We start from the raw sequence: 13,722 nt of genomic DNA on the forward strand, positions 1-13,722 counted from the left end.
AGGACTCTGCACCCACCCCTCCTGTCTCTGGGCACTGCTGGGAGGACTCTGCACCCACCCCTCCTATGTCTGGGCACTGCTGGGGGTGTTTGGCACACACCATTCTTATTGCAGGTTCGGTGCGTACATACACGGGTGGGGGTTCGGTGCGTACATACACGGGTGGGGGTTCGGGGCGTACATACACGGGTGGGGGTTCGGGGCGTACATACATGGGTGGGGGTTCGGGGCGTACATACACGGGTGGGGGTTCGGGGCGTACATACACGGGTGGGGGTTCGGGGCGTACATACACGGGTGGGGGTTCGGGGCGTACATACACGGGTGGTGGTTCGGGGCGTACATACACTGCTGGGGTGGGGGTTCGGTGCGTACATACACGGGTGGGGGTTCGGGGCGTACATACACTGCTGGGGTGGGGGTTCGGGGCGTACATACACGGGTGGTGGTTCGGGGCGTACATACACTGCTGGGGTGGGGGTTCGGTGCGTACATACACGGGTGGGGGTTCGGGGCGTACATACACTGCTGGGGTGGGGGTTCGGGGCGTACATACACGGGTGGGGGTTCGGGCGTACATACACGGGTGGTGGTTCGGGGCGTACATACACTGCTGGGGTGGGGGTTGGGTGCGTACATACACGGGTGGGGGTTCGGGGCGTACATACACTGCTGGGGTGGGGGTTCAGGGCGTACATACACGGGTGGTGGTTCGGTGCGTACATACACGGGTGGTGGTTCGGGGCGTACATACACGGGTGGTGGTTCGGGGCGTACATACACGGGTGGGGGTTGGGTGCGTACATACACGGGTGGGGGTTCGGGGCGTACATACACGGATGGTGGTTCGGTGCGTACATACACGGGTGGGGGTTCGGGGCGTACATGCACGGGTGGGGGTACGGGCCGTACTTCCACGGGTGGGGGTACGGTCCGTACATACCCCTACCCACGCTCTGCGTGCCTGGGTACGGGCCGTACCCATGCCTTTGGTGGGTGGGTACGGTGCGTCCCCCCATTGTTGCGGTGCCGTGGGGTCCGCACCGTACACAGGCCTTGGGGGCGTGGCTACGGGTCGTACCACGCGTACCCCTACATGACCCCAGCAATGCTGGTACGACCCGTACCAAGGCCTTTCTGACGTGGGTACGGGCCGTACCGCCATTGTTGGAGTGACGTAGGGGGACGCGTGGTACGTTCCGTACCCACGCTCTTGCGGCCTGGGTAGGGTACGTACCGGTTCGCGTGACCATCCACTTCCGTTGTGGCGGACGCTTGCGTTGCTGGCCTCGCCCCCACCCCCTGCAAGTGACCAGGCCCTCATGGTCAGGTATGTCCAGGCCATGAGTGATTTGGTACCATGTGTTGGTGTTGTGTGTCCTGCCCCTGCCCCCCCCTTTGCCCCTGGTTGTTGTGCTGACCTTCTGCGGCGTCTGCGTCGGTTCCTGTACGCCAGGTGGACTGCTAGGAGGGCAGGGATGGCACGTAGGTTCGGGTCCATGTCTGTTCGTCGCGTCCAGCTGCTCCTTGCATGTGTCGTCCTGATTTCCCGGCAGTTTTTGGCAGCCAGTAAATATTTTCCGTGCGGGATGACGTCGGTTCGAATCGTACTTCCTGGTTCGTGAAACGTAGGCTGGATGCGTACCGACGTCAGGTCGGCGCCTTTCAGGATCGGAATTGTGTTTAGTTTCTGTTCGGTCGGTGTTTTGTTCGATTCGTACGGAAATGGTGTTTCCGTGCGAATCGTACTTGCATTTTCGGATGGATTTGGCACCGGGTACGAGTCGGACGGAGATAGGGCTCCGTCCGACGGTTCGTACCCGGTTTTTACCGGATCGGAATTGGCACCCAAGTTGGAGTTGTGAATGCTCCAACTTGAGAGTGAGGCATAATGAAATGTGGTAACCTTCAATTAATTTTATTAACAATGAGATCTGCAAGAAACCCACCATCATCACAGCTTGCAGTATATTTATTAGTTTGTGATAACAATCAACAGATTAATTGTACTGCAAGGAAACTGCCCTATTGGAAGGCATCAGCACTTTTTTTAAACGTTTAATCATGGCACACCTGCATATTACAGAACGCTGTGCCAGCCGATTTGGGGCCATTCCCTACTTCGCCCTCTTTCCTCCAGAATTCTTTATCATAGGCTGGTAATGTTACGAAGTTGGTCTTGTGGCTGGCTACCGCCCTTAATCTTGATCTATATACCATGGAGTGCTGAAAGACATGATCTCTCCATAGTTTTTTTTTCTTCAGAGAATGTTTTCTAGAGTTCTAAATTAGGCTTCAAAAGTCTGTGTAAATAGACAACTGGCTACTTTCATAGCTCAGGTCCCCCTTTCCTCCAACACTACTTAGAGCCAGGTCTTGATCTGTGTAACTCAGGATAGAAGTGTTCATAAGTGATCTTCTAGTGTCATGTACTGGATCCACTGATCTGTGTGGTCTGCAGCAAAGCATTGAGGGAACACCAGATAATCTAGAATCTCTTTTGGCCTCTGGTCCACCAATGAGTTCTTGTTAGTAACTGCATTGATTGCCAGTAATGTATTGGTTGTTGGCGTAGGACATTATTTCCAAACCTTAATGTATATCCTGTACCTCTTTAACATCAGCTTTTATTTCCTGAAGAGTATCTGATATGGCACTCCTCCTTTCTTCAAGGAGTTGGCTTGTTTCTCTCTCTCTACAAACTTATCTCCTAGTCTGTCTAGTTTGTGTTGCATGTCCTCAACCTTCACAGCAAGACAATCCAGTATGAAACCTATCTCTTTAATGTCTACATCAAACACAGCAGAACCGATTTAAAATCCAGATGGTGAATCGATCCGTTATGATTAATTGCATTCTCCATCATGGCTTCATCTGATTCTGATTTATGAATTGGCTGTGAGTGGTAAAGGACTTTGTGCTTTTTGCAATTAATTAAATCCATATGAAGAGACTCTACCTTTTGCTTATTCTTAAAATGGATTTAGAAATGGACACATATTAACTAGAGTTGTGTTGTCAGCGTCCTTCCAAATAGCTATTAATATCCATATAGTTCAATCGTTTGGGACCGAAATAGCGGTCCTAAATGATTGATAAGTTATCGGCCCACAAGTTGGGGTGCTAACCCATTCGCAAAAGGGAATGGGAAGAACTTGCTGGGGAGTAGTCAGTGGTCTACAGAGCCACAGTCAACTCTCAAACAAACATTTTAAAAAAGGTAAACTTTTCTTTTTAAACGTTGTCCCATATCCTATAAAACAAAAGGGTATGCACTTAAAAAAGGACTTACATTGTAGACATGCACAGACATACTGCTGAACTTTACAGACGACCATCCCTGTGAAGGTCTCCAATTAGCTGTCGCAATTTGCAACCTACCTCATGAATATGATTAAGGTATGTCAGATTGTGATCTGCCTGGAATTTGAATTTTTCGTACCAACCAATTTTCATAAAGGCTGGATCAGAAAATTGTTTAACGGTCTCAAAAATACTGGCACCAAATAATGACCAGTATTTTTCAAGCAGGAAATAGTACACCACATCCAAATTATTAAACGGCGAAAGATTGATTCGGTTTGAAGAGAAACCAGAGTATCAAATTATTAAGGCTCTGTACGAATCAAAATACTTAATGTGCGCAGATTTTAAGCAGTCGTTACGAACAGCACAGCCTACTCATATGCAACGTGTGTAACTGAACGTTAATGTCTGAAAAAAAGGCATTAGGTAAAAAGGATGTAAGCACGAACATATTTAATTTAAAGGAAATTTAAGGAACCCAACATTCTGCAAGGTTTTGGGGAACTGCCCTACTTAAAAGTAAGCACTCATCTTACTTTTAATATTCTAGGTTAATTTCGACCTAACTTGCAGAACTTGTTACATTTATTGAACGTGTTTTCAGCTACTGGTACAAAATGTATGAACATATAATGTATAAAAAATAAAATGTGCATAAAAGAAAGGCTGTTTTTCACTTTATGAGTTCATATTTTAATTTAATTGCCTACTTTATAGCATACTTTCTGGTTTCTTGTAGTTCTGTCATTTGTATTTATATCTAGCCTGAAAGGCAAGTTGCATCATTTATTTCTCCCAAACAAAATAGTAAATATTCAATAGCTTTCTTTCTAATTGTTTCTGCTTTGCAATTTAAAGATCATATTACCCAGCTTCCTTGTCATCAAAATACAATAAATGGTATTTGATAGAAAAACATGCAAATCTTCCTCCTCATTTAACTTCACCCGCTTGTACAATTTGGTTTCTGAATCGATTAACTTTCTCTCTGCCACACTGTTTTGACTCTGTCAACGGCTACGATGATGTTGTAACTCATTTTATGGAAATAGCTTTATCATTAGTCTGATTAATTTCAAGGTATTTTCCTAAATGTCTGAATATGCAGCGCGGTATCTACTGCCCGCATTTGAGCATGATTGAATCTTATACTGATTGTGTATATTTCAATGTGTTTAGTGTCTCTAAAACATTATAGCCATGCATCCCATATGGAGTGGGATAAGTGTGTTTATCCGAAGACACATCTATCGTTGAATTATTTTTTCATCGGGATCAATTTGGCAATAGGTCATCATGACAACTTCATACTATGCTTTCTGTTTAGAATGCATAACTGTGCAAATGCTTCATGTCACTGGTAACGAGGGTTTTCCATTGCTTTCAGTAGCCAATAAGGGTGGTTTCAAGGTAAACGATGAAAGGTAGGGCATTCCGGGCTTTGTGGCAACTCACACAGCTCTGGCACCCAGTTTTCCCATTCTTATGCGATAAATTATTAAACAGCTTTGGTGAAAAGACCTAGGTACTCCAAAAGGGATATGGGGATTGAATGTAGTTGCCCAAAAGCGTTCATGTCTGCCAGCCAGAGCCTAAAGAACAGCCTTTATTTGCATCAAGAGGACTCGTTTTCTCACTGGTTACCAAATCATGTAGAGGCCAAAGTTCAATCACAACTGAAGAAAGACTAGCACCACCCTCATATGCAGATGGCCTGTGCCCTGACCCAGGACAGAAAAAGAAATGATACACCTGCCCTCCCCCAATAATGGTAATAAACATATTACTTACTCTCTGCAAATTTGCATATATTCTATGTATTGAATGTTTGAATCTGCATACTTGGTTTATGCCATAAACAACGCACGAGAGCCTGCAATCCCTGTATAATATCCGTTGTATCTAATGTCCTTATTACTTTCAAGTTATAACGTCTCTAGTCGCCTATAATGAAAAAGTGCTGATCAACTTTGATGCCATAATGATTGCAGCCGGACCCACCAGCCGAGGGGAAAGGCACAGAACCTATATACAGCTGCAGTTTAAACAATGGAATGGAGAACTGGCTTATCATTGTTTTGATATATTTTCCTAAAATGATCAATAAGGAAATATTTATGGCAATATGTTTATTTTTTGCACTACTTACAGTAACACAATATTCTCTCTTCATGTTTTTTGCACATTCTTACCAAAAACAATTTAACTTATTGCTGATACCAATCGGACTTTACTGATACTAATATTGTTTCCGCAACATATTACTAAATGCTTTTTGATGTGTTTAATTTTCGCACAGAATATGCTTTATTCTTCATGTATGCAACCATCATCTCACTTTCATATGAAAGAGCAAGAGATTTATTTAAAATGTTTCTAAGAAGGGTGATAGTGTCATCATATATCAAAACGACAAAAAAAAACCTGTGCTGTATATTGCACCGATATTGCAATCCATCTCAGAGTACCATGACCTTATAAAGCACCAGCCCTTTTGATTTTTCTTCTATTTGGTCATGGATCTCCTAAATGTCCTGCAAAGCCATATAATGTACAGAAGGAGGTATGTTCTTCCATACGTATTGCTTGTTTGGATGGCTTATTTGCACAAGTTTCAGCAGGATCAAAACCCATAATACAGATGGAACTGTAAAACATGGAAAGAATGCACAGATCACTGTGAAACAGGAAGATATTAGATTGTTCGCTGTCATTATAGTGGCATCCCCAAACAACACAGCAGAGCTTTACATTTGTCCATTATGTAAGAAACATTCTGCTCTTGAAATGTAAACAAAAACCCAAACATCCTAATTCCAATGAGTGTTTGATGTTAGTTGCACCTTGCAGAGAACAGCTTCAACAAATGTTAACTTTTAGAGAGCAAGGGCCTGATTACGATGTCAGTCGGCGTTCCCTCTGACCAACACCATCTCAGTGCAGGAACTGCCTGACCATAGGTCGGCAGTTCCACACACCAAATTTGGAACTCCCACTTCTCTATGGGAGCTTGTGCGGTGGGCGGTCCTCAGCACAAGCTCTCATTGAAAAATGGGATTTGTGAGAATCCCTGCACCGTGCATTTGGGATGGGATTTGTGAGAATCCCTGCACCGTGTGGCTGGCACCTCATGGTGCCTGCCACACGGTGCAGGGATTTTCAGGGGGGCACCACTTTGCCCCTGGATTCAAGTGAGCCTGGCTGATGAGGGCAGTTAGCCCAAAACCGGTCCCAGGATGCTTGTTTCTGGTACAGGGAAGACATGGATTGGCAGTTTGGGCTGGACTGTTCCCATGAGGCACATGATGAAGACTGATTTGCATATAGCTGTGTCTGAACTGGGGTGGCGAAGTGAGCTAAAGAACGATGATGGATTAAACCCAGATCTGTGACTGGGGGTGAGTGTCTGAAAAGTTTCAGCGCTCCATCCATCATCTCCTTGTGTTTGCTTTTTTCGCCCTAGGTTGGCAGGGTATGCACAGACGTGGGTCCCTTGCTCACTTTGCCACTGGATTCAAGCTAGCCTGGCTGATGAGGGCTGTTAGCCTGAAACCAGTCCCAGGATGCTTGTTTTCAGTCCAGGGAAGACATGGCTTGGCAGTTTGGGCTGGACTGTTCCCATGAGGCACAGGATCAAGACTGATTTGTATATAGCTGTGTCTGAACTGGGGTGGCGAAGTGAGCTAAAGAACGATGAAATGAAATGAAATGAAATGAAAAAAGTATTTGATTAAGCGCACTGCGGCCAAGCGGCTTCCTGGCGCTGGTAGCAAGAACAACAGTCACAGAGACAACCCGAAGGGATTAGCAGGAGTACGCCTGAGAAAACAGAAAAGTTTTCAAAGCTTTACGAAAATGGGAGTAAATGGGAATGGATCGCATGGAGAGGGGAAGACTATTCCAGAAACGGGGGGCCAAAACAGAAAAGCGTGTGCCTCCAGTTCTGGATTTACGGAAGCGGGGGACATTAAGAAGGGCCAAAGAAGAAGAGCGAGAGTGCGAGCGGGGGTGTGAGAAGAGGTAAGGGAACATATGAATACAGGGGCAGAACGGGCAAGGGCCAAGAAAACAAGACAACCCATTTTGAAAAGAGATCGCTGAAGAACAGGGAGCCAATGAAGAGACCTGAGGACGGGAGTAATATGATGAGTTTTGGAAAGGTGGAAAATGAGACGGGCGGCCTGGTTCTGAATAGCTTGCAAGCGGCGTAATTCGTAGGCTGGAATGCCCACATACAAGCTATTCCCGTAATCAAGACGGGAAGTAATCAGAGCCATAATGATGATTTTGAGTGCATCCGGAGAAAAGAAACGGGAGATCTTTCGAATAAGCCGAAGGGATAAAAAACAAGAGGAAACAACAGAACTAATTTGTGCATGCATGGAGAGATCATGACTGACCTGAATACCCAAAGTTCTGACTGAAGGAACAGGAGTGGGGAGAGGGCCGAAGGAGGGGGGCCAAAAAGCAGAAGGCCAAGGACTGGATGAGACGCCCGTCAAGACCAACTCGGTCTTGTCCGGGTTAAGCTTGAGATGGTTAGAGCTCATCCAATCCGAGATAAAGACCAAAGTAGAGCGAAATTTAGAGAAAGACAGAGGTGAAGAAGAAAGATCAAAGACAAGCTGGAGGTCGTCGGCGTAGTTGTACACGGAGACCCCCTGAGCAAGAAGAGCAGAGATAAGTGGGTAAATGTAAAGATTAAATAGCAGAGGAGAAAGAGAGGAGCCTTGGGGAACACCACAGGAAACCAAGCGGGAGGGAGCAGAGAAGCCAGACAGGTGAACTGCCTGAGAGCGGCCAGAAAGAAAGGAGGCAAGCCAAGAGAAAGCAAGGCCAACGATGATGGATTAAACCCAGATCTGTGACTGGGGGGGAGTGTCTGAAAAGTTTCAGATCTCTGTCCATCATCTTGTGTTTCCTTTGTTCTTCCTAAGTTGGCAGAGTATTTCCAGACGCGGGTCCCGCACTCACTTTGCCATTGGATTCAAGTTAACCTGGCTGATAAGGGATGTTAGCCCGAAACCATTCCCAGGATGCATGTTTCCGGTCCACGGAAGTTATGGCTTGGCAGTTCGGGCTGGACTGTACCTTTGAGGCACAGGATCAAGACTGATTTGCATATAACTGTGTCTGAACTGGGGTGGCAAAGTGAGCTAAAGAACGATGCTGTTACATTGCGGGCCCCAGCTGAAATTATAGTCTACCTCACCAGTCGCTACACTCCCTTGAAATAAAATGCACATTCACTCAGAACCCCATGTTCATGCAAAACATAGGGCTTTGAAGATCAAGACGGCATATTAGAATTCAACACTACATTTTAAGCTGTTTGGGAGAAGTACTGAATGTTAATACAGCTCACCCCTCACAAATGCTCACATTAGAATGTCACCAATCACAGGGCTTCTCCTTTGCCACAGAGCAGTTTGCCAAAGAGGGCTGGGGTGTATGAGGCGATGCCCGTCCAAGGACCTATGCAGAAGAACTCTGCGAAGAATGTGAGTTTTTCAGTAACTTCATGGAATTCCGCAGAGTGAAACTCCGCGAGCTGCGCCTAAGCCTAGTAAATATAACACACGCCCTCACCATGCACTTCTGGTTGCTCCACATATTGCATCACTCAGGACATCTTCTATGACAAGGACATAGACACTGCAATGGGAACGTCAAAGACAGTACCTGCATGGCATGGCATGGCATGGACAGAGCTTGAGTATCTGGTGGAAATGAGTTCTCCCTGAACAGTTGTATACAGATTGAACACTGTGTGCAGTACAGGTTACCCTTGTATCTGTGGTTGAGAGTCAACAAGAATATGTCTACCCATGAAGTGTATAGTATAGGGTCAAGGTTGCACAAAACACATGCTTACTACACCTAAGGGAGTTGTATCCATGATGGCATTAATGATACAGACCCCCTCCCTGTCCCTTAATTGGCCCAATGAACCCCTTCCCCGTGGCCAAATATAATGAAAAAGGGTAAGGGGGCCCTCCCTGAAACCTTATTAGTCTCCTGGGAACCCATCCCTGGGGCCAAACCAATTAAAAAGGGGAAGGCGCCATGTAGTTCCCATCCAAGAGCCTTCATAGGCCCAGGAGACCCCATCCTCTGGGACTGTTTTTTGTTTACAAGGGGACAGGGACTGTACAGCCAATTAAAATGGGTAGTGGTTCATGTAGCCCCCCTACCCAAGCTGTATCAGGCCCCGGGAACTCATCCCATGGGGCCAAAGCCAATTAAAAAGCAAAAGGGGCATGCATCACCCCTCCCCAAGCATTTTTGGGACCCAGAACTCCATACCCAGGGCCAAATTGAATAGAAAAATGGGGGGGGGCATATGTCCCCCTTCCCTCAGCCTTATTAGGCCCCACAGACCCCATCCCCCATGGCTATATAATTAATAAAGTGGGTGCAATGCCTCCCTCCTGGAGGCTAATTAGTCCCCAAAACCCCATCCCCTGGGTCGTGACTTATTTAAAAAGGGAGAGGAGCTGCATGGCTCCCTCCACAAGCTGTTATAGGCCCCAGGGACCTCATCCCCTGGACTGTGTCTTAGAACCTTTGAAGAGATAAATATCTTGCTGGTTCATGAACTGACTCTAAGGGAACTGGAACTGAAGGCAGAGCAGCTGTCAGAGTCCCACAGGAATGGTTGCAGCAAAAATGCAGTGTCCTGTGGTATAGGAAGGATCCTTATACCCAGGGACATGGTGTCTGACTTTGAGGAGGGGGATGACATAGACAGGTGATGTGAGGCTTATGAAGTATTTTTAGAGGTGCATAGGCTCCCTGAGGAGGATTGGTGAGATAGCCTCTGCCGACATATACCTAAGGGGGAGGGGCGCTCTACAGGCCCAAGTTAAGGGGGACAGGATAAGGTATTCCCCAATGAAGGAGACTCCTGCTAAGAAATATGGTCTCAACTGGGAATTTGTGGAATACTTGTGTTAGGCACTGGATGTTTGGGTAAAGGGTAGTGAAGTAATCACCTATGAGAGACTTTACAGTTTAATCACTGGAGACCACATGTTCAGTCATCGTTTTCCAGAGATACACCAACACCTGGATGATTGCAAGCTTACTGACCCCAGGGAGCTTGCACAGGAGGAAGACCTCTAGGCTAGTACCAGAGTGTCAGGGAAAGCATTGGAGAGTGATCCTAAGGAGAGAGGTCCAGGCTCTCTCCGACAGAGTGAGGGTGAGGTGAATAGTGATACAGGCAACTTCCAGTATGGTGTGGGTGGAAAGTGTTCCCATGTTCCTTTTTAAGACAGGAGGGTTAGGGTGAGAGGGGGGCCAAGGTGCAAAATTTTCAGCCGCTGTGCTGGTATTGCGCCCAGCTGGGGGATATGCTTGGCATCCTGGTATGTACCTAGAGACCATCCCCTGGAGGGAGGCCCATGGTGTCAGGATAACTGGGAGATGCAGCTGTCCATCGTGCCCTGAAAGCACTAGTTTCTGAGGCTCCTGCTCCCAAAGGAAGGGCACTGAGACTCAGGTGGTCAGGAGGTAAACACAGTCCACAGTGGAAGGACAAGTGCTTCAGGAGTTGCCAGCTCTGAGCACAGAGCTTCCATAAATTGACCCTGATGAGGCCATTTATGATGTTGGGGTGCTCCCTGTACTGTCACAGAGACAGAGATCTGGAACCCGCGCCTAGCAGACTCCTGCATGACATAAACAGAGAGTGTCACACTTTAGTGGGAGGTTATTCCTCCTGAAAGTCATGGCTTGATAGACACCCATTCAACCTCGGGGTAATACCCTGGGCTGGGTGGCCAGCCTCAAACTACCTCCCCAGAACTGGTAGGAAGGAGAATGGAAGAAGGGTGCCTATCACCTGGGGTTGTTGCCACCCACTCTGAGAAATTGCAGAGGTCAGAGAACCCTAGTTGGCCTGCAACTTGGTTATTGACACTGAGAGCTGTCAGTAACCTCTATTGGTTGCTGTCCTTATGGGGAAAATGTTCCTTTGGTTGGGGACAGAATCATAATCCAAGGGGTGGAATGGGCCACATCAATTTGTTGGCCATGGAGGTACTGTCAACCTAATGGGATGCATCTGTGAGCAAGTTACAGTTAGGTCCTTTACAGATGGGGTCCAGGAGTAAGGAGAAGGGTTCCTATGAGTTAGGTCAGTGGCTCAGGAGATTGTATACAGATGGCCATGATCCATCGACTAAACAGAAAAGCCCATGAAGGTATTGATTTGTGTCTCCTGGCTCTCGGTTGGAGGGGGTTCATGTTGGACTTGGCCCCTTCTACAGGGTCATCCTCAAACATTATGCCTTCCCCCTCCTGTTTTCTGACCCCATTTATGTTGGCTTTAAGGATTCTGGGCACTTTAACACTGCTAACCAGTGCTAAAATGCTTGTGCTCTCTCCTTAAAACATGGAAGAATTGGTGTATACACAATTAGCATATTTAATTTAGTTGTAAGGCCCTAGTAAAGTATCACTTCCTGTGCCCAGGGCCTGTACATTGCCTATTAGTGGACCTGCAGCACTGATTGAGCCCCCCACTTCAATAGCCCTTTGAATATGTCTCAGGTCTGCCATTTCAGCCTGCATTTGCAGTTTTTCTAACTGTCATTTTGACCTAACAAAATAAACCTTTATCCAAACCCAAAGCTTCCTTTTTAATACATATAAGTCACCTCTATGGTAGGCTTCGGACATCTCAGAGGTCAGGGTACAGCGTATTTAAACATGTGGACATGTACTTTTAAGTTTTACATATTCTGGTAGTTTTTCACTACTGCAATGCCTACCTCCCAGAGGATAACATTGGAGTTACTTTATTCCATTTAATAAGCTGTACCTTCCAAATGGGAGCAGATAACCAGTTCTTGTTTGCTGTTTAAAGAATAGGAATTAAAAGCCCTCTTTAATGGTAAAGTTGGATTTTAATCACAACTTTGAAAATGCAATTTTTAGAAAGTTGGCCGTTTCTTGTCCTAACTATTTGGTGCCTGCATCCTGGTCCTGTGTCACATGACTAGGTGTAGATGGCAGTTGGACTTGGTGTATTGCTTCCAAACAGTGAGTCAAATTGAAGATAGATGTTGGCAGGATGGAGCTGTGACCTGCCACACTTGCACATCACAAATGCTCTGCCTAAGCATTCTCTCAAAGGGTTTGCCTCTAGTCTATTCTGACCTCAGACAAGCTGAGGCCTAGGCAAGGAGGGAGAGGATACATCACACCTCAGAGGGTGGAAATGTCTAGCAGCTTCCTCGACTTCAAAGGAAGGCCCAGGTATAAACTTTGGACCCCAGACAACAACTCTTCAGTATACTTCTGGCCCTGTGAATTCTCTGCCAGGAAGAATGACCTCTGTGCTGATGAAAAGGACTGGCACTCTGCTGGACTACTGCTCTGAAGGACTGGTGCCCTGCTGCGCTGTCATGCTGCTGCTTCCCTCTTTCCTGGCTGAGAAGGATCGAACCTGCATTTTTTGAACCCAGGACTCCAGAGTGACACCAAGGGCTAGTTGGCTGGGCTCCTGACTGGAGCCTCAGGGAGTGAAGGATTCAACAACCTTGAACCTGGACTTTGCCATCTGTGAGTCCTACCTTGGCAAGTGGTGCCACTTCAGTCGTGGGCCCTTAGAAGTGGGCAACGCATTCCTTGCATTGCAAATCTCTCATCAATGGCATTCTTGACCATGCAGGTTCTCGCTTTGCAGCCTTGCAGCTCTTCAGAACTGATGCATCGCGTTGACTGCACAATGCATACTCAACGCCATACTACACATCACAAGCCCTCGTCAACAGGATCCTCAATGACTACAGAAGACCTAAAATCGCAGCTCGGCAGCTCCTCAGAAGTGAGACATCACCTTGGTTGTGTGGCGCATCTTTGATTAGGGACCTCGCAACTCTTCGCAACCACGATTTAAGGTACTCTGTTCAACTGGCCTAACTGGGTTCCTGTTAGCCTGAACGTGTGACTTTTTCCCCTTCTGGTACGACCATATATCTACAGTTGATGCTTGGCACTATTTTCACTGAACTTTTAAACTCGCATATCTCCGTTTTACCTGATTGGATTTTTATTGTTTTGGTCTTGATTTATTTATAGAAAATTACGGTATTTTTCTAAAATGGTGCAGGATTTTTCTTGACTTGTATTCTCACTTTTTTACTGTTTGAAGTGCTGCATAAATACCTTACACATTGCCTCTAAGTAAAGGAGGACTGCTCTGTGCCAAGCACTTAGAGTGGAGCACAGGTTAATTTTGGGTTTGCTTACACCTCACCCTGACAAAGACACTGGCTGCTGTTCGAGTAGGGTTTCACCCCTCTCAACCAGTAACCCAATTTCTCATAGATGTTGTCTAAGTAAAAGGTAATAAAACAGGCATACAAGGTGTTGAGGAAAGGAGTGCTCCCATGGGTGTGGGGGATG

This window comes from Triturus cristatus, chromosome 4_1 (assembly GCF_964204655.1).
Source record: "Triturus cristatus chromosome 4_1, aTriCri1.1, whole genome shotgun sequence".
Taxonomy (NCBI): Eukaryota; Metazoa; Chordata; class Amphibia; order Caudata; family Salamandridae; genus Triturus; species Triturus cristatus.